This window comes from Tamandua tetradactyla, chromosome 3 (assembly GCF_023851605.1).
Source record: "Tamandua tetradactyla isolate mTamTet1 chromosome 3, mTamTet1.pri, whole genome shotgun sequence".
Lineage (NCBI taxonomy): Eukaryota > Metazoa > Chordata > Mammalia > Pilosa > Myrmecophagidae > Tamandua > Tamandua tetradactyla.
In genome coordinates this window covers 126,992,386-127,012,419 of record NC_135329.1, presented here as the reverse complement: position 1 = coordinate 127,012,419, position 20,034 = coordinate 126,992,386, and the positions used below count along the sequence as shown (strand labels likewise).

General features: G+C 37.2%; 1 long non-coding RNA gene across 1 annotated transcript in view; it reads left to right on the top strand.

The window, feature by feature from the left end:
• Positions 1 to 17,747, top strand: part of LOC143676341 (uncharacterized) — a 136,844-nt gene extending 119,097 nt beyond the window's left edge. Inside the window, exon 5 of the long non-coding RNA XR_013172020.1 lies at positions 17,157 to 17,747. This is a non-coding gene — a long non-coding RNA (uncharacterized LOC143676341). The remainder of the gene's footprint in view (positions 1 to 17,156) is intronic.
• The last annotated feature ends 2,287 nt before the right edge of the window (positions 17,748 to 20,034 follow it).

Here is a 20,034-nt window from a genome sequence, read left to right as displayed (position 1 = left end):
ATGTTTGTTTGGGGAATTTGTGAAATGCTTTTTGATCTGCAGTAAGATGAGGGATTTTTATATTGCAAAATAATGGGACTACATGCTGCACGAACTACCTTGTCCTTTGTTCATTTTGCAGATTTTATTATACCCATTGGTAGCCAATAAATATGTCAACATGCTCTCATGTGAAACCTGTCAGACCTCTGAGGCATGACTCCCCATCATTGGATAGAAATCTGAAAACAAATTTATCCCTGAAAAGAAATGAATGATAGGTTAAAGTATTTAAATCAGCTAGGAACTGGTAGCAACAATTTTCTTAAATGGCTATATTTAAACAAAGAACACTTTCTTTTTCTACTTTGGAATTATTAAGAAGTCTCAGCCTAAAAGGAAAGCTACAATGTAAGTGGTGCTAGCTGCAAGGTAAAACATCTCCCAGTTTAAAGACACATGACCTCAGTCTCTCTAAAGCTGCACTGTCCAATTTGGTTGCCACCAACTACAAATTTAAATATAAACTTCATTAAAAGCACATAAAATTAAAAATTCAGTTGCTCTGTCACATTAGCCACATTTTAAGGACATTTTAAACACGTGGCTAATGACTAGTGACTACCATATTGGCTCACGTAGATAGAGCATATTTCCTTCATCTTAAAAAGCTCAGTTGGATAGCACTGCTCTAAAACATCATAAATACACACTTGCCATCATTTTTAAGACTTAGAAAATATGTTCTACAGTCAAATTGCTAAATGCCATTTGTTTCAACCTACACCTGTCCAATTTCACAAAGAACTTTAAGAAATCTCTAATTTGAAGTAAACAACTAGTGAGAGGTGCCTTGTGAAACATAAGAGCCACTTTCACAGATTAAGGATTCCCAAATATCCTTTAGAAAGTATCCAATCATCCCTTATAGACAATTGTTAGAGACGCTTGCCTTTATTTTTCTGAATTTCAATGAATATGCAGAGTAAGTACTAACTTGCTCTCCTATTAAATATTCAGCAAAACTTTTAATATTAGCACACTCTCTAGTAGTAAAGAAACTAAAACACCATGCCCCATTCAATGACCACCGTATCTTAATTGAGTGCTTGTGCTTTTCTCAACCAAAAAATCTTCTCTTAAATCATAATTCACCCTCTCTATTCAATGCTGAAATTCCCTTTTTCCATAGAAGGAGGAAACAAATTTTTATCAGTAATAAATGGTGGGAGCCTTTGTGTTTAGGAAAGGTATCATTTGAATGTAGGGAAAGGGGAGGGATGAGAAGGAAATAAGACTACCTAATCTTGTGGATAAAGTAGGCCATGTGTCACCCAAAAGATACCATTCCGCACAAGGCAAATTCCCAGCAGTAGTCCCCCATCTGTTGCTGCCCATCTTTCCACTCTAAGACTTAGGCCCCAATACACACATAAAATGTAGGTAGTTCATTTGTATCCCAGTCACTGTGCAGCCAGGTCCTTCAGTGCAAACAGAAGTTGTAAATAGTGGCTCAGTTGTAAATAGTGGCTCATGCTGTCTATACCAGAGTAGATGTCATGTCAAAGAACAAAAGAAAACTTTGCTCAGGAGCACTCAACACAGTAGTCCAGGTTGGGAAGTGCACACACCTTTCCAGCAATCTTAGCTCCTCAACTCTGTTTGCCTGGGAGCATACCCAGCAATGGTCCTTAAAATAGAAACTGACCTTGAATTTGTGGTTCATTAATATTTAGATTTTTCCAAAAGCTATTTGTGTTCATTTGTAAGCTGCCAGAATGTGGCACACCAGAACTGGAACAGCTTTTAAAAAGGGGAATTTAATAAATTAGAAGTTTACAAGTTCTAAACCTATAAAAATGTCCAAGCTATGGCTTCCAGGGAAAAATACCTTAATTCAAGAAAGGTCGATGGGTCTAGAACACCTCTGTCAGCTGGGAAGTCATGTTGATCCCTTGCTGGTCCCTTGCTCCTGGGTTCTGTTGCTTTTCAGCCTCTGGTTCACTGGGGGCTGCTCACTTTGCATCTCCACTGACTTTTACTTCTTGGCTTCTCTTGGCCGTCTCCAGGTTCTGACTTGCTTAAAATCTCATGATGATGTCTGCTGGGCTCCAAGTATCACCAAAAATCTATGTCTCCAAGTGTTGGCATGTGTGTCTGCTCTCTCTGTAAGCTCTGTCATTTCTCAAAAATGTCTCCCCTTTGAGCATTAAATAAGATTCTACAAAGGTTCCATGCACTAGGGTAACTTTCAAGAAACCTACAACCTCTAGATGGGTCCCTGGACCAGATAACTCTTGAAATGCAGAGGGGCCAGCCTTTCCAGAATATCAACTTGTTCCATCCCCCTATCCCATGTTAGTGATAGTCCCTTCCAACATGAAAAAGTTAGCATGAGCATAGCCCAAATAACCCAAGTGCCCCCAAAGAGTAGAAAAAAGATAAATGGTGATGGTGGAGTTATACAGAGAAGGTAGGGTTTAACAAATGAGTATGACTGCTAAATCGCCATATTGATATTTCTTTTAGTCTCCAATGTCTTCGAACAGCTAGAAGTAAAAATCTAAAATTGTGGAATTGTAACCCATACCGAACTCTGAAATCTGTTCTACAAATAATTGTTGCGATGTTTGAAATTTATTGCTTTTTTGTATACGTGTTATTTCTCACAAAAAAGAAAAATATGTATAAAAAAGAAAAGAAAAAATGTCTCCTCTTTTAAAGACTCTAGTAAACTAATCGAAACACATCTGGAATGGGTGGGGTCACATCTCTGTGGAGATACTCTAATCAAAAATTTCCAGCCTACAGTGTTTAATCAGAATTAAAAGAAAGGACTGCTCCGACAAGATTGGCTCAGGATTAAAACATGGCTTTTCTGAGGTACAGAATATTTTCAAACCAGTACACTCTACCCTCTGAACCCCAAAAAAGACATGTTTTTTCCATATACAAAATACATTTACTCCATCACAGTATCACAAAAACCTTAAACCATTTCAGTAATAATACAAAGCTAAAACTAGTATAAAATCTCATCAAAGTCTGTTATAGGCTTGGTCTGCTCTAAAGCAAAAAGTTTCTTCTAAGGCAAAACATTTCTTCACAGACCTGTAAAGTCTGTAAAGTAGAACAAGTTACTGCTGCCAAGATACAAAAGAGCGACAGTCATAGGGAGAAATTGGAAGGAACACAGGGGTCACTGGACCCAGACAGTTCTGAAAACCTACAGGGAAAACTCCATTAGTTTTCAAAGTCTGAAAGTCATTTATCCTCAGGCCTTTAAAAAGTGGCAGTCCCACCCTTTCCAAGGGCCTACACAGTGGCTTCGCTCTCTCCAAACACTGGGTGGTTGCAATCTTGGGGAACGTTGGAGAGACCACCTTTTTCTAGACTCCATCCTCTCCAAGCTTTGGAGCAGCACCTGGGCTCTCTGCCATCTCTGGGGTCATATTCTCAACCCCTCCAGAACAATGGGGTGGCAGCCAGGCTCCCCTCAAGGCCTGGCACCCTCTCCAATGCCTGAGGTGACACAACTCTTCCTGAACAACAAAACCAAGGGCCCACCCTCTGCTTCAGTGCAAACTCACCCTCTCCACGTGTATGAGTGGGTCCATTCTCCTGGCCCAAAGTTTCCTGGCCCCAGACCTTAGCTTCCATGGTTCTGCTTCTGACACCATTTTCCCTTCAATTTGTCCCTTTTCTTTCCCTTTTAGTTCAGACTGGCAGTGGTCCCATTTATACAGATCTCACACACACTTTGTTTTCTATGTGGTATGCTGGGATCCTATCATCAGACAATAGGATTTTCCACAGATCCTTTTTGGATAACACCATCTCAAATCCTCGCTTGTCCTGTAATGGCTGACTACTTCCCTGTTTGGATAAATCCTCACACTTGTAAGTCACTGGGTCTCAATTTCTGGAAGCCAGAATTTTCCAGAACATCAATTTCTGTTTTCTCTGTATGTCAGAATATAGTTTCCAACTTATTTCTTTCCTCTAGCATTTTATTTTAAACTACGAGGAACAGTCAGACTGCATTTCCCACATTTAGTTTGGAAATTTCTTCTTGCTAAATATCCAAGTTCATTACTCTCAAATTTTGCCTTTCAGCCACAAAGAATGCCTTCCTTCCGTTTGGAATGACACATTCATCATTTCTGTCTAAAGCTTCATCAGAGGTATCTTTAGAGTCCACATTTCTAGTAACTGTCTCTTCAAAGCAATACAGACCTTCCCTACTAAACTCCTCCCAATTCTTCCAGAATCTATCCCTTATCCATTTAAATAGCTGTTCCAACATGTTTGGTATTTGCAAACTGCAGCACCCCACTTCTCTGGTACCAGAGAGTTTGCAAGCTGCCAGAATGCAATATATCAGAACTGGAATGGCTTTTAAAAAGGGGAATTTAATAAATTAAAAGCTACAGTTTTAAGCCTATAAAAATGTCCAAAATAAGGCCTCCATGGAAAAAATACCTTTATTTGAAGGAAAGCTAATGGATCAGGAACAGCTCTGTCAGTTGAGAAGACATGTGGCTGATATTTGCTGGTCCCATGCTCCTGGGCTCTGATACCTTCAACCTCTGTTCCCGTGGGGCTCCTCACTTTGCTTCTCCAGGGCTGGCTTTCATCTCTTGGCTTCCCTTGGCTCTTTCTAGGCTCTGGCTTGCTTAACCTCATGCAATGTCTGCTGGGCTCCAAGCATCTCCAAACATCTGTGTCTCTGTTCTTCAAGTGTCGGCATCTGTGTCAGCCCTCTATGTCATTTCTGTTGTTTCTCCAAAATGTTTCCCCTTTTCAAGACTCTAGTAAACCAATCAAAACCCACCTGGAGTGGGTGGAGCCATATTTCTGTGGAGATAATCTGATCAAAAGTTTCCAACCTACAGTATTGAATTAAGATTCAAAGAAAGGGCAACTCTCACAAGATTGGATCAGGATTAAAACATGGCTTTTCTGGGGTACATAATATTTTCAAACCAGCACACTATACATGTGAGTAGTTTTCACTCATGATAACCTTTCCCATTGCTTAGCAACGTAATTTTAGGAAAGGCCATGAGGTGTTGTGAGAAAAGCATGGGTTTTAGAATCTTAAAAATTTGCATCAAAATCTCAATCCCTGCCATTTACTCATTCAGCGATCTAGGGTAAACCTCTCAAACCCTCTGAAATCAGTTTCCAACTCTGGAAAATGTAAGCTAGAGCCCTAGATTCAAGGGAAGTCTGTGAGTAGAACTGAAATTATATATATTGAAAATGCAATCTGGTCTCACTAATTGTGCAATTTGCACTAAAAAAATAGTTGATTTCTTTCAGTTATTTGCAAAATGCTTTAAAGTTATTTGTAAATAATATCCCTCCTTCCTGGGCAGTGCAATGGTGGCTCCGTGGTAGATTTCTCGCCTGCCATGCCGGAGACCTGGGCTTGATTCCCGGTGCTTCCCATGCAAAAAAAATATATATATATCCCTCCTTCCTTCAAGCACTGCCATTTTTTAATTACTTTAACACATATCCAGCACTTGCTACAGGATTTATATATATTAGTTTCACTTATCATCCCAATTTTCAGATGAGGAACCTGAGGCAAAGTGAAGTTAAGTGACTTGCCTGAATAGAACTTGCCCAACACAGAGCTGTACCTGTTGAAGCTAGGAATTTGAATGCAAATTTCTAAGTCCAGAACAGTCTGTGCAGCTTGCCTATAGAAGGAAACTTGTTCTTTAGCTTAGGAGAAAAGTAAAAAATTGCCCAAGAAAATGGTAATTTTTCCCCAATAGCTATAAAATAGGTAGACAATAGAATGTTCGCTTCTGACTTGTCAAAGGAAAATTTCTAAACTTTGAAAGCAGGGAGTAAAGTCCTGCCTAGGACAGTATATTTTGAGCATGTAAATGTTTCACAATAAATGTTTCACATTTAATGTTTCTTTAATTGACATAAAAATATTTTCCACTAGCTTCTTCAAGACTAATTATTACTGAAACAACATAGATATCTATAGTTTCTTATTCTTCCAAATCATGGGATTTTTTTTAGGATTCTTTAAGAAAATTCAATGATCAATAATGAAAAATAGGTACAAACGCACATGCACACACACGTATGTTTCATCATATGGCCATGCATTCTTTAACAAGTATTGAGAGAGAAACAATAATTCCCACTTTGGTTAATAGCATACTAATTTTTTAAAAATTGAAATTTCAGTTTCTGATTTGTTCTACAGTATCTGTTTCCACCTTTCACCTCTTAAAAGAGCACTGGATTTGGAGTAAATGAACAACAAAATTAAAATTTGGCCACCACCTGCTAGAATTCTCACTTTGCAATGCAGAGAATCAAAGGAAACGGAAAACTCAAGGTTAATAAGATTATCACCATCCTTTTTTTTTATATACAAGCGTCTAAATCCATGCCTCTGGCCTTTTTTCACTGAGCAGAAGATTGTAATCATTGCTAAAGTCTCAGGTTTTTGCTTCTCTGCACAAAAATGAAATCAGTGGTGTGTGGCTGAATGCATTCCAAATAGCAATAGCATATCATTAGCATATCAGTGACAGCAACGAAAAATACACGAAAACAAAAACATTGCATACAAATGGAGATGTGTAAGAGTTTTCTACAAAAGAGAAACTGTTTTCCTTGCTGCTTTTAGAATGGGTCTTTATACTACAGTCTGAAGTCCAGAGCCAAAGCTTTCAATACCTGAAAACCCAATAAACAAAAAAGGAGACTAGGAACTGAGAATTCTAGATACCGTCCCTACTAAGTCACACTGTGTCTCAGAACATTTCAAAAATCTCCCAATGCCCTAAACTTTATTATCTTTCTGACCAAAGTTAAAATTTGTCTTTGTTAAACATTTAGTAAGGAATCCCCAGTGAAACCCTCAACGATCACCTTTAAGCAAGCACATGATACAAGGCAGACTGTAAGTCCCTTCGATTATTTTTACTCCCTATCTCTCAGAAAATTAAGATATAATTTATTTTGTTATAATTATTTATTTTATAATATATAACCAGATAAATGCTTTATATATATACCAGATATGTTACACTAGACTAATGAAACAAATAGAAGTAAATTTCTATTGGGTATATGTGTGTGTATATATATATATATATGCATAGTCCTGTGCTATATGCAATATATATATGTATATACGCTACAAGTATGCTATAAATTTTTGTGCTATGTGTGCAAAAACAGTATAAATTAATTTCTGATTCCTTAACAGTTCAAAATAGACAAGCTGTCCTACCCATGATAATTCACTTACAATAATCTTGACATCGTTGTAGCTCCCCTGTCTCATAGGTTCTTATTATCATTTGCACTAGGCAGACAGAAGGGGAAAGAACAGTAAGGAGCCCACGTGGGAGATTTTATGGACCTTACCTGGAAATACCCCTCATATTCCATTAGCAAGAATGAAGTCACATGTCCATGCCAGACTGCAACACAGTCTGGGAAATGTGGTCAGGCTGTGCATCCAGGAAAAAGAGGAAACAGATTTTGGTAGGCAACTTGCACCCCTTGCCAAACTGAGATTCTCTCTATCTTGCCTGGCATAAATTATTGCAAGTCTCTTCTAATATTTTCTTCAGTATAAAATGTCACACTTTTCTCAATGGAAGACACTCCACTGAGAAATAAAATGTGATTCCTGCCATTCACTACTCTTTTGGGACTATAGACAAGTCACTTTGCCCTGCTATAGTTTGATGCCCATCCTACCCTCCCGATAAGAATTCTAGATATTATATTTTGGCGGTTGTGGCTTTTTTGTGTGCTTTTTCACTTATTCAGAAAATTATTATTTCATTCATAAATGATGAGGATTTTTTTAAGCTCACTGTATACAGGATCTTTTTCACAAATAATGCCAAAGAAGAAATTGCAAACGGTTTTTCAAAAAGATAAGACACATATGTCTGAAATTCTGTCAAATAAACAAAGGCCAAGAAAATATTGATTGCATCATATGAAATTCACAAAACAAAAGATTTCTAAAAGTACCATACATAGTTCATAACAGACCACTAACCTGAAACAAAAAAAAAGTCTCTAAAATTAGCAGTATTTTAATCAGCACACAGAAGAAATTTTTATGAAGTCAGACTGCTTTTGTGCTGGTACATTCTCCTTTAGTTCATTGGACTTTATTTCTGACCTATGATGTGTGCTCTAAAAATTCTAAACTATTCATAAAGTATAATTTAAGAACAGATTGAGGTTTCATTATTTATAAATCAGTCAAGATACCGAACTGTCTAGATTGTAAACCTGCTGATAGAGTAGCTTTCCTTCATCACACTTTGTCTTGTTGCTACTCAAGTTTCTAATTTATGTGCAAATTGAATTTGCCTAATGCATATAGCAAGCTCTTTTTTTCTTTTTATTTTTTTTAGCAGTTTCAGATATAGGGTGGTTTAAAACACTCTTTCTGCAGCTTATAAAAAGATGATTGCACCAAATAGACTTACTTCTTTTCTGTTTTCCATCATTCTCTTCACATACCCCACCCAGAGACAGAGTGATTTCCTATTATGAACTAAATATTCATCAGGAAACAAAGTCTCCTATGCCCTGACCAGACTGAACTAAGGAAAAAATGCAGAACTGCTTCTGTGGCAGGTATTGAGAATATAGAAGTCAAGGCTTCAGAATCCTCTCTTCAATATTAGTTCTAACCTCCTCAATTTAAAGATTTGCCACTGCCTCTATTTACATTCTTCAAAAGGAATAGATAATTCCTTTAAGGTTAATTCACTTAATTTCATTGAGCCCTCGTTTTATTAGGCATTATCCAAGGAATGGGGAATCAAAGACAAATAAAATGGTCGCTGTGCTCCTAGGGGATGGCACTGTTTAGCAGGTAAGCTGCTCAGGTAAACCGATTACACTGACACCAGTGGTTACCAACCTCTCAACTGTTCTAGATACATTTTTAAACAATGTGCTCTAGTTTGCTAGTGGCTGGAATGCAATATTCCAGAAACAGAATGGCTTTTAAAAAGGAGAAGTTAATAAGTTGCTAGTTTTTACAGTTTTAAAGCCTAGAAAATGTCCCAATTAAGCAAGTCTATAGAAATGTCCAATCTAAGGCATCCAGGGAAAAAGACCTAGGTTCAAGAAGGCCAATGAGGTTCAGGGTTTCTCTCTCAAGTGAGAAGGCACACGGCAAACATAGTCAGGGCTTCTCTCTCAGCTGGAAGGGCACATGGCGAACAAGGAGTCGTCTGCTGGCTTTCACTCTTGGCTTCCGGTTTCATGAAGCTCCCTGGGAGGTATTTTCCTTCTTCATCTCCAAAAGTTGCTGGCTCGTGGACTCTCTGCTTCATGGTGCTGCAGCATTCTCTGCTCTCTCCAAATCTCTATTCTCCAAAGTGTTTCCTCTTTCACAGGACTCTAGAAACTTATCAAGACCCACCCAAATGGGTGGAGACATGTCATCACCTAATCCAGTTTAACAACCACTCTTGATTTAATCACATCTCCGGGGAGATGATCTGATTACAGATTCAAATATACAGTATTGAATAGGGATTATTCTGCCTTTATGAAAAGGGATTTTGATTAAAACATGGCTTTTCTAGGGGACATACATCCTTTCAAACCAGCACCTAGTACAATCATTGGTGGGACATTTGAAAAGATTAAATGCTCCCAAACAAGCCAGATATAATTTTCCAAGAGTAACTCTTACTGAATAACAATTCTGCAAGACTTGAGTCAATCGTTGATTCTCTATCTCTGTTTGCTTGGTTACTCCAGCATTCTGTTGCTGTTTAAATAGACTGCCCTGACCATATTCTTTTACATATTCACTAGACAAAGTTAGCATACATTCCAGTAAACATGGAAGCCTTTTATGGGACTGAGCCACCTACCTACCAGAAAAATATACCTTGTTGGTGATAAATGAGACAAACTTTTATCATATTTGGAACACTGTAAATTTGGGGATCTGTTTGTGGCCACTGCCTACCCTACTCTAACTAACACAAGATGCATGACCACTTATCTCTACAGTATTGCTACTTTATGCACCCTTGCTTAAGCAAGAACTGAGGTCATAAGAAAGAGGTTAACATTCATAAAACAAGTTTCTTCTTCTCCCTCATAGAGATATCAGCATTCTCTTCCTCACACATCCTTGTTCATAATTCTCCTTATCATCTGTCTTGTTCCTTTGAAGTCCTTGAGCTTTTAGACAATTTGTTAGTCACTGTCCACTTAGTGTACATCTGATAGTCCACTTCTTTCTCCAGAAAAAGAAAGTAACTAGAAATACCACTTTTTAGTCTGGACTTCACAATCTTTCCTATCCTCTCTATCATTGAGGGCAACTCTGTATAGGACTACAAGGCTGCAGTAGTTCATATCTGGCCAGTGCCATCTTCAAACTAAGCTATTTTTTTTCTTTCTCAGTGAACATTTTATAGGAAACCACCCAAAAGGATTAATGTGAACGAGAAGAAGCAGTGCAGCATGAGCTGATGTCCTGAATCTGAGTCACCTCTGCTGCCAACCTCCTTGTGCTTTTGTTTCCATCTTAAGCCCCTAATGGAAGCCTAAAGGGAGCAGCCAATATAGAGGCAGGTTTATCATGTTAGACTCTATACATCATTAAAAGGAAGCCATTTACCTTCCCAGGAATAGACATACCCAAATAGGGGTGTGCTTCGACTTCTCACAATGCTTCTGAGCTCACCTCCATCCATCCACTTGCAAAATGTTAGAACAACATTTTTGAAGTTGGGTACTTATTCTACACAGGATTCTCAGATAAACTACAGGAAACATAGTTAAATTTTAATTTCAAAAAATGAATTTTTAATACAAGAGTGTAGCAGGTATTGCATGGGACATAGTTATACTTTTAAAAGTTTTCATTTTATTTATTTATTTGATTACGTAAAATTAAAAATTAACTGAGTATTTTTTTTTTTTTGCTAACTCTGGCAACCTTAACTCTACAACCTGAATTCTCATAATTCTACAAGACGCAGTTCATGCCCTGTACCATTAAATAAATGATGCCATTTCTTGTATGTATAATCCCAGCAACCATAGAATAAAAGTAGGAATAACATTCATCATGATTACAACAAATGGGATACTACAAAACAATTTATTTCCCAACTCTACACTTTTGTTCATGTAAGTTTAGAAATCGTATAATGAAGGAATGTTTCTACAAGAGAGCACAATAACTGTTACATTGAACTGAGGCTCAATGAGCTCATGAGGAACTGAGGCTCCTCATGAAAGAAATCAACTGGCAAAGAGCAGAAATGCATTTGTTGGTGCTCTAGCTATGTATTACCATATTATGAAGCACTCCAAGATCAGTGATTTCAAGAAATAATAACATTTAATTTAATTTAATTTTCTTACAAATATTCAACTTAGGCTGACTCCATGGGAATATCTCTGCTCCACTCAGAGCAGCTATGGGGTGCCTTAAAGGCTGGAAGCTGTGATCATCTGGCTCCTCAAACAGGTACTTGTCTACTGGTTGTTACTGGCTGTTGTCTGGTAGTTCAGCCGGCTCTGGGACTGGAGCACCTATATGTGCCCACGGTGCTGCCCGGCTTTCTTACAGCGTGGCTGCTGGGTTCCCAGGGAATCAAGAATCCCTAGAGAGAAGACCACATGAAAACTGTATCATCGTGTCTAACCCACCTTGGAAGTCAAACAGGGTCACTTCTGCCACATTCTTTTTTTAAATGCAAGTTACTAAGGCTGGCCCAAATTCAAGAGAAAGGGAGTTAGATTCTTCCATTTGATGGAAGAATTATCAAAGAACCTGACATAAAGCAATACCAATTTCTGCCTTCTGTTGACAAATTATTTATGTCCTCCCATATGCAAAATACATTTACCCTTTTTCAAGGTTCACCACTTACAACACAAATTCTCAGCTATTATGACATCAGGTTCGGACATAAGGTCCAGGATTGCATCATCTAAATCATCTAGATACAGGCACTGATGAAGGTCTTTGCTTGTGGTTCTTTAAGTATAACTCCTCAAGACAGTTATCTTGGTTTGAAGGCCCATAAACTGAGGAGTCAAGTTATCTTCCCTCCACACATCTAATATACAATAAAAAGAATGGCTGCTATAAACCTTCCATTTCAAAAAGTAGGGAAATGAGAGTATACAGGTGTCTCTAGTCCATGGCAATTCTGAAATCCAGCTGGGCACAAATTTCCATAACCTTTATTAGGACTCAATTCCACTACCTGGGAATGATACTCCATGGCTCTTGGCTCTGTCTTCTGAAATCTTGGTTCATCCTTCCATTTTCCATAAGAAACTGTCAGTCTGTAGCTAAGTAGATTTCCCTACCTGCCCAGGTGGTTCAGTGGTTGAAAGGGCTCTTTTCATTTTGTATTGTTTCTGTCTCTTTTCATTCAAGCTGATGGTGTTTCTATCATAAAATTTTCCTTAAAATCTTTGTGACTTTCCTTGACTCTTTTTGGATTCACTCCACTAGATAAAAGTCAAACTCATAAATCTTATTGAGATAAGAATTTCTCAAAATTGGGCTTGGTATGAGGCTGCTATGAGATAGCACCTTTAAGATTCTTAGAACCACTCTTTTTAATGGAAAGGATGTGTGAGGCATGCTATCAAACTTAAATTTTTCTGAAGTGTTCACAAAGGATTTTACACTCATGCCCTCGGCTTCATCTTTAGGCAATAATTTCCTGGTAGCACTCTGGATTTCATAGCTGCAAAAAAGTTATGTTTTAAGTTTAGCATTGTTTGCCAACTGGAGAGACTGGGAGTGAAAAAGCATTTTGTTGTTGTTTTCTTATTTTCCAAACACAGCAAATTCCAGATCTTTTATACTTAACATTTCTTTCTTCAACTTATCTCTTGTCTAACATTTTACTATGGGCAAATATATAAAGCCAGGCAACACCTTCAACACTATGTTCAAAGCTAGAACATCCAGTTCATTTGACAATATTTTCTGTTCTCTGTCTTACTAAAGATAACAGTCTTGCTAAACTTTCCATCCCCACCTAGCAGAGCTTCCTGTCTTCCAGCTTATAACAATATCTTCCCTACTTTTTTGTGCCAATTTGAAAGGATTATGTACCCTCAAAAAGTCATGTTTTAATCCAGATCCATCTTGTGGAGGCAGCTATTTCTTTTAATCCCTATTCAGCACTATAGACTGGAAAGTTGATTAGATTATCTCCACACAGATGTGATGCACCCAATTGTGAGTATTAACCTATGGTTAGAGGGAGATGTGACTCCACCGATTCCAGGCAGGTCTTGATTAGTTTACTGGAATCCTTCAAAAAAGGAAACATTTTAGAGACAGCAAGAGAGCCATAAGAACCACGAGAGCCCATGCAAAGGTCCAGAGACCTTTGGAGATGAAGAAGGAAACAACCCTGGGGAAGCTTCTTGAAACAAGAAGCCTGAAGAGAAAGTTAGCAGATGTCGCCATGTTTACCATGTACCTTGGCAGTTGAGAGAGAAACCCTGAACTTCATCAGCCTTTCTTGAGCAAAGGTAACCTCTTGTTGGTGCCTTAATTTGGACATTTTTATGGACTTGCTTTAATTGGAACATTTTCATGGCCTTAGAACTGTAAACTTGCAACTTAATAAATTCCCCGTCTTAAAAGCTGTTCTGTTTCTGGTATATCGCATTGGGGCAGATAGCAAACTAGAACACTTTCTTTTAAGCCCTTACCAACAGACTTCTCATGGGCCATCAGTCTTCCATTAACAGACTCTTAAAGGTACTTTAAGTTTTCACTAACATCATCCTCATGGTCCTTCCAGATTCTGCCCCAAAGCAGTTCCCAAACCACTGCCACATAGTTTAGGCTTTTGTTATGGCAGCAAGCTACTACAAGTACCAAGACATGACCTCTGTTGCTGAGTAACAAACCAACCCAAACTTTAGTAATGCAAAACAACAGCATTAATTTTGCTCACAAATCTGCAATTTGGAAAGCCCTCAGTTGGGATATCTGTCTTTGCTCTATTCAGCATCAGTTAGTGTGGCTCAAAGACTGAGGGTTGGGATTCACATGGAAACTGTATCACATTTTTTGATCAATATGGCACTTCTACTCCATTCTACTCATAAAAGTATGTCACTAAGTCTGGCCCATATTCAAAGAGTGAGGAATTAGATTCCATCAGTTGTAGGGAGGAATATCAAAGAATTTGCAGATGTGTTTTAAAACCAACACAGATGGGAAGACTGATTCTAATTATGAAAGAGAAATCTGGTAGTAGCTGTATAATAGAGAAGGAAGCAATATGTCACAAACTCAGGGGTTCTCCAAGATGTCTTCTAATACTTGCATAGCCAGTAGGAAAATTAATGGATGTTCACAGTCCCCCAATACTGGTAAAACCACTAAACGTCCATTACACCCTTCCAAGGTGAATAGCTAAATAACAGTATCAGGTGAAGGACTGTAGCTGAGGTGCTGACCAAGGACAAAGAAAACACAAGAAAGTAGAAGAATAAAGTTTAAAATGCTAACTATGGCCTTGTGACTAGTGCAGAATGAGGATGGCAATAATTTCTTTCTTATAAATATATTTGTAATGTATTTAAAGTTTCCCTTCCACTCTCCTTTTACCATACCATTTTATCTAAGGTAGGTAGGTGACAGTTATCTTCATAATTTGGTCTTTGGGTCACAGGATATCAAGATACGAAGCAATTGAACTAGAAGAATCCACATACTTATGGATGCACTCCCTTTGGGTGACTAGGGAAACCAATTTTATTTATAAAAGAGGGATAATTGCATTTTCTTAGGTTTGAGAATCTTGCTGTGGCTGAAGCTTTTTTTTTTTTTTTTTTTTTTTGGAAGTTCATGTAGTTATAAAGGTATATATGGCTTCTTATTAGCCAAAGGAATAGACTGAAATAAGTATGGTTCATTGCCCCATGTACCTTCCTGTGACACATGGAAAATGAAACCTACATTTTTCAGATTCCATTGCAGTGAGAAATCTTGATTAAATCAGTTCCATCAATATGATACAAAATGTGAAAGGTAAATGTGAGGTGGTGGCCCTCTTCCATGACTCTTGGTATTACCAGACAGACCAGACATATGTCACGTTCAAATGTCTAGACAACGGCTTTGTTGTGTTAAGAGAAAATGATGTCTGAAGTAGCAACATCATAAATCTCTGGATTGTAATATTCTAAAATATTCTCGAAATTTATAGACTATCTTTGGCCCTTTGAATTCCATCCCTCCAGTCCCTACAAAAAAAATTTAAGAACTAATTTGTGTATTTAAATCCCTTCCATTTAACAATTTCTAAAGTTGTTTCTATTTCCTAAACTGAGCTCAGACTAATATAGCCTTGGTACCAAATTCAATGAACATAGTAAAAGAAAGAAAATTATAGACAAATCTCATTTATGAGCCAAGATGCAAAACATTGTAAACAAAATTTCTGCAAATTTTACAACATACGCAGGAAAACACATCAGATAGATGCATCAGAAGCAAGTGTATTTACTATTAGGAACTTTAAAAATGGTTCAACTTTATAAAATTTATGAATATAACACACTTTGTTGATTGATTAAAGGGAAGGAGAACACAGATCATCTCAGTAGATATGCAAAAATTATCTACTAAACTTAATGTTTCATTCATAAAAATGAATTTTGGCAAACTTTAAACAGAAAGGAACTTCACATTTAGTAGTAAAATTTTATATAATTTGAAAAATGTAAGAAGAAAGACAACTTTTAGTAGCACAAAATTTTAAGGTATCAAGGGACAAATGTAACAAAAAAATGAGTAAGGCCTTCATGATGAAATATAGAAAACTTTATTGCTTTGTACTTTGAATAACTGGAGAAATAGACCATGTTCATGGATATGAAGACAATATCATAAATATATCATTTCACCACATATTAACCAATGAATATAATGTAATTATATTCAAAATCCAGAAGGATTTTTTATTCAAGTTCACAAGCTGACACCAAAATCCATAAGATAAATAGCCAAAGATATTTAAGACAATTTTAAAGAACACCAAGAGGAAAAACTTGCTCGGCATTATTTCAAGACCTTTGTAAAGCAGGAATAATTAGTACGGTGATTTAATGGCTTATGGGAAGAAAAATAGGTCAATGGAAGAAAATAGCTCAGAAACTTACACACATTTATGAAAATTTGACATATGATAAAAGTGGTATTAAATAGCAGCAGGGAAATTATCCATTTACAGAAGGATAATGGGACAACTGGTTATTCAAAAGAAAAAAGAAACAGAAATATATCCTTATCTCAGCCCACACCCAAAGAATAAACTCCAAGTATATCACAGAATTGAAGGGAAGGAGCAAGGGGTGCTATAAAACATTTAGAAGAAAATGTAGGAAAATATTAACATTTTCTTTGGCAAGATCTAGCTAGTTAGACTCCATGCATACCATTCAACAGAGCAGCTGCACCTGCTGAAATACGTCTGAGAGAAACTGACACATGCACACAATGAGACATGTTCAAAAATATTCATTACAATATAGATGGTAATATTGAAAATATGGAAGTAATTAAAGCAGAGAATAGACATATAATGCAATACATACAATGAAATCTTACATAGTATTTAAAATGAATAACTTAAGCTGTATGCATCAATGTAAACAAATTCTTGGAACAATTCATTTTTAAAAAGCAGAATTATATGTTGAGAATTAAGTTTGAAAACATGCAAAGTGATTATCTATGATACGTATATATGTAATAATAGAATAAAAGCACGAATGGAAATAATAAATACCAAGTTTGGGGAATTGGTTATCTCTAGGAAGATACAGAGAGGAAAGGGATTGGAGTAGGTTATGAGCTTCTGCTGTATCTGTAATGTTTTATTTCATTAAAAGCAAGCTGGAAATAAATATCGGCAAAATGTCAAGATTTTATTTAAAGCTAGATGGACAAATGATTGTTTTTATCTCTTTTAAATATTCTTCTATAGATTTGAAGTAATCAACTTTAATTAGCAAAATCATATGTATAAAATAAATCAGTGCCATAGTTATTAACTTGAGAATAAGAAAGAGAAACTTAGTGAAATTTGTTGGTCAGGACAATGACTTCTTTTTTTCTTTGTCATCCCCAGCCAAGAAGAGCTTTCACAGACCTCTGAAATGCTCTCCCTACTTACTTACACCCATGTAACCTGAAAGCATCATTCAGAACCTGTCAGCCACAGCCGGACATGTCTGAGAAGACTGAACACTGACCAAGAGTCAGCTCCACCACAACAGGGAAAGCACTCACCCCCCAGAAGTCTTCCTGGGTCCTTAGGAGCTTCCAAAGCTCAGATCCTCCCTTGCTCCATCTGACAGTGACAATGACATTTTATATAGGGGCCACGGAGGAAGCTCCCCTGGGAAAGAAGGGTTTGCCCCACACTGACAGACAGCCGGGCTGATAAGAACCGTTTCTTCACTTCCCCAAGGAGCCCATCATTCATCCACTGCCAGTTCTCTCTCAACACTCCTTTGGGAGCCCTGGGGACCATGTGGGCTCATAACCTAAATCAGATTCGCTTAGGGAGCTTTTCCAAAGTATACAACTTTCTTGTTGTATTTGTGAGACTATGAATTGCCACAGACATTTTGGGAATAAATCCATCAATATGGATTAAAATGAAAAGTGCACGTATCAATTGCTTAATTTTACTCTTTGGAAAATATCCTTTGGAAATAAAAGCACCAATAAATAAAAGTACTTTTATAGTTATTTATTGCTTCACTATTTGTAGAGGCAAAAGACATGAAAACAATCTGAGTGTCCATCAGTTGGGCATTGAATAAAATGTGGTCCAACCGTTCTACAGAATTTTATGTGGCTAGTGGCTATTTAAAGAACTGGACCACTACCTATTAACTTGGCAAGACATATGTGTATTCTATTGTGAAGTTGTTGTGTTTTTTAAAGCAAAATTCAAAGAAAAACATTTAGATTTTTCAACATTTTCTTTATACAGGATCATGTCATCTGCAAATAGAGAAAGTTTCATTTCTGTCCAGTTTGGATGCTGTATTAGTTAGGGTTCTCTAAAGAAACAGAATCAACAGGAAATACTTGTAAATATAAAATTTATGACAGTGTCTCATGTAACTGTGGGAATGTAGACTTCAAAATCTGTAGGGCAGGCTGTGAAACTGAAGATTCTGGTGGAGGGTCTGGACGAACTCCATAGGAGAGGCTCGCTGGCTGAAGCAGGCAGAAAGCCTGTCTCTTCTGAATCCTCTTTGAAAGACTTCCAGTGATTAGATTGAGCATCATTCATTGCAGAAGACACTCCCTTTGGTTGATTACAAATGGAATTAGCTGTGGATGCAACTGACAAGATCGTAATTTAATTTTATGAAATCTCCTCATAGTAAAAGACAGGCCAGCACTTGCCCAACCAGACGAACAGGTATCACTACTGACACATGAACCTGACCGTGGCAGATGCCTTTTACTTCTTTTTTTAAAAAGTGTTTTATTGGTATATCTTCCCACACACGCATTCCATACATGATGTACATCCAGTGGCTCACAATATCATCACATAATTGTGTATTCATCACCATGATCATTTTTTAGAACATTTGCATCATTCCAGAAAAAGAAATAAGAACTAAAAAGAAAAACTCATAGCATACCATGCCCCTTACCCCTTAGGGACAATGACTTCTTAAGACTTACCCTCATTATAATAAAATGAGCTCAGTGGACTCAGCTCAAGAGACGGTGATGAGACTTACTTCATCATGAACGTACAGAAGAGAGAATGATGCCTAAAGCAAGCAGTGGTGACAGGGTTAGAACTTCTTACACCCTAACTATCCCCAGCAAGCAAAGCTGTGTCAAATCACCACTTATGATATTCTGATAGGAAAAGAAGGATCCCCATTTATGAGGACTCCCCTTATTGTCAGAAGAACTATCAGCTGAGCTGTCATCAACTGACAAAGGCTGAAGGAAAGTGCAAGTTTTGTTTCTCTCTTTATCTACCCTTCTATCATTGTTTAATTTACCTATTCAGTTGTTAAGTAAACCCATTGTATTGTGTATCTGCACTGTGCTGATATGAAAGTGAGTTGATGGTACTCTCTGTAATCATGAGGGAAAATATGGATGTTATGTAATGTGAAAAGTTTATGTGCATGCAGACTGACTACAGAGGCAAATAAACTTAAACACTTGCACAGTTTAGCCTGTAAATATTGTGGATCTTCGGGGTGGCTACCCAGAAGAATTCATCTCTAAGCAATAGAAGAAGAAATGAGAAAGAATAGAGGTAAATATGAGGATCTTCATTTCCTAGCCTTCTTCTTCCTTATTTCACTAGCAGGAGATCAAATTGAACCCAAAAATAAGACCATGAAGAAAAATGAGCAGCAATAGCAAGAGGTTTCTGAAAAGGTTAAAATGTGGCAGGAAGGCCTCTTGGAAATGTAGTAAGATGCGAGTTTGGGAAGCTGAGCTCCACATATTAACTATCGCTTCTGTTTAATTCAGTTATCTCATTTATAAAGTGAGGATTTGGGGCTAGATCAGTGTCTCCCAAATGTGGCCCTTAGGCCATCTGCGTCCAAATCATTTAAGGGAACTCGTGCAAATACAGAGTCCACACTGACCACACTGTAGACCTGCAGCACTCACATACACTGGACACGACTAACAAAATGCATTTTAACTACTTCACCATTAATTTGAGATCTGCCATATACTAATATTAAATGCCCTTTCCTAAGCAATATTTGATGGCTGAATATGATTCCATTTGACTCTAGCTTGTATGACAGTTCTCGTATTCTATAAGAAAACTACTCTATTTGCTTAAAATTTTTATGTAGTTTTCTAAAGAATGCAAAGTTATTATCTGTTGCCTGAATAAGTGTCTATAGTTTCAGAGCAGAGATCTCTCTCTTGAAAAATTGATGATGCTGATGAAGATAATAATAAATGAAAGGATTTTTTTTTATACTATGGTACAT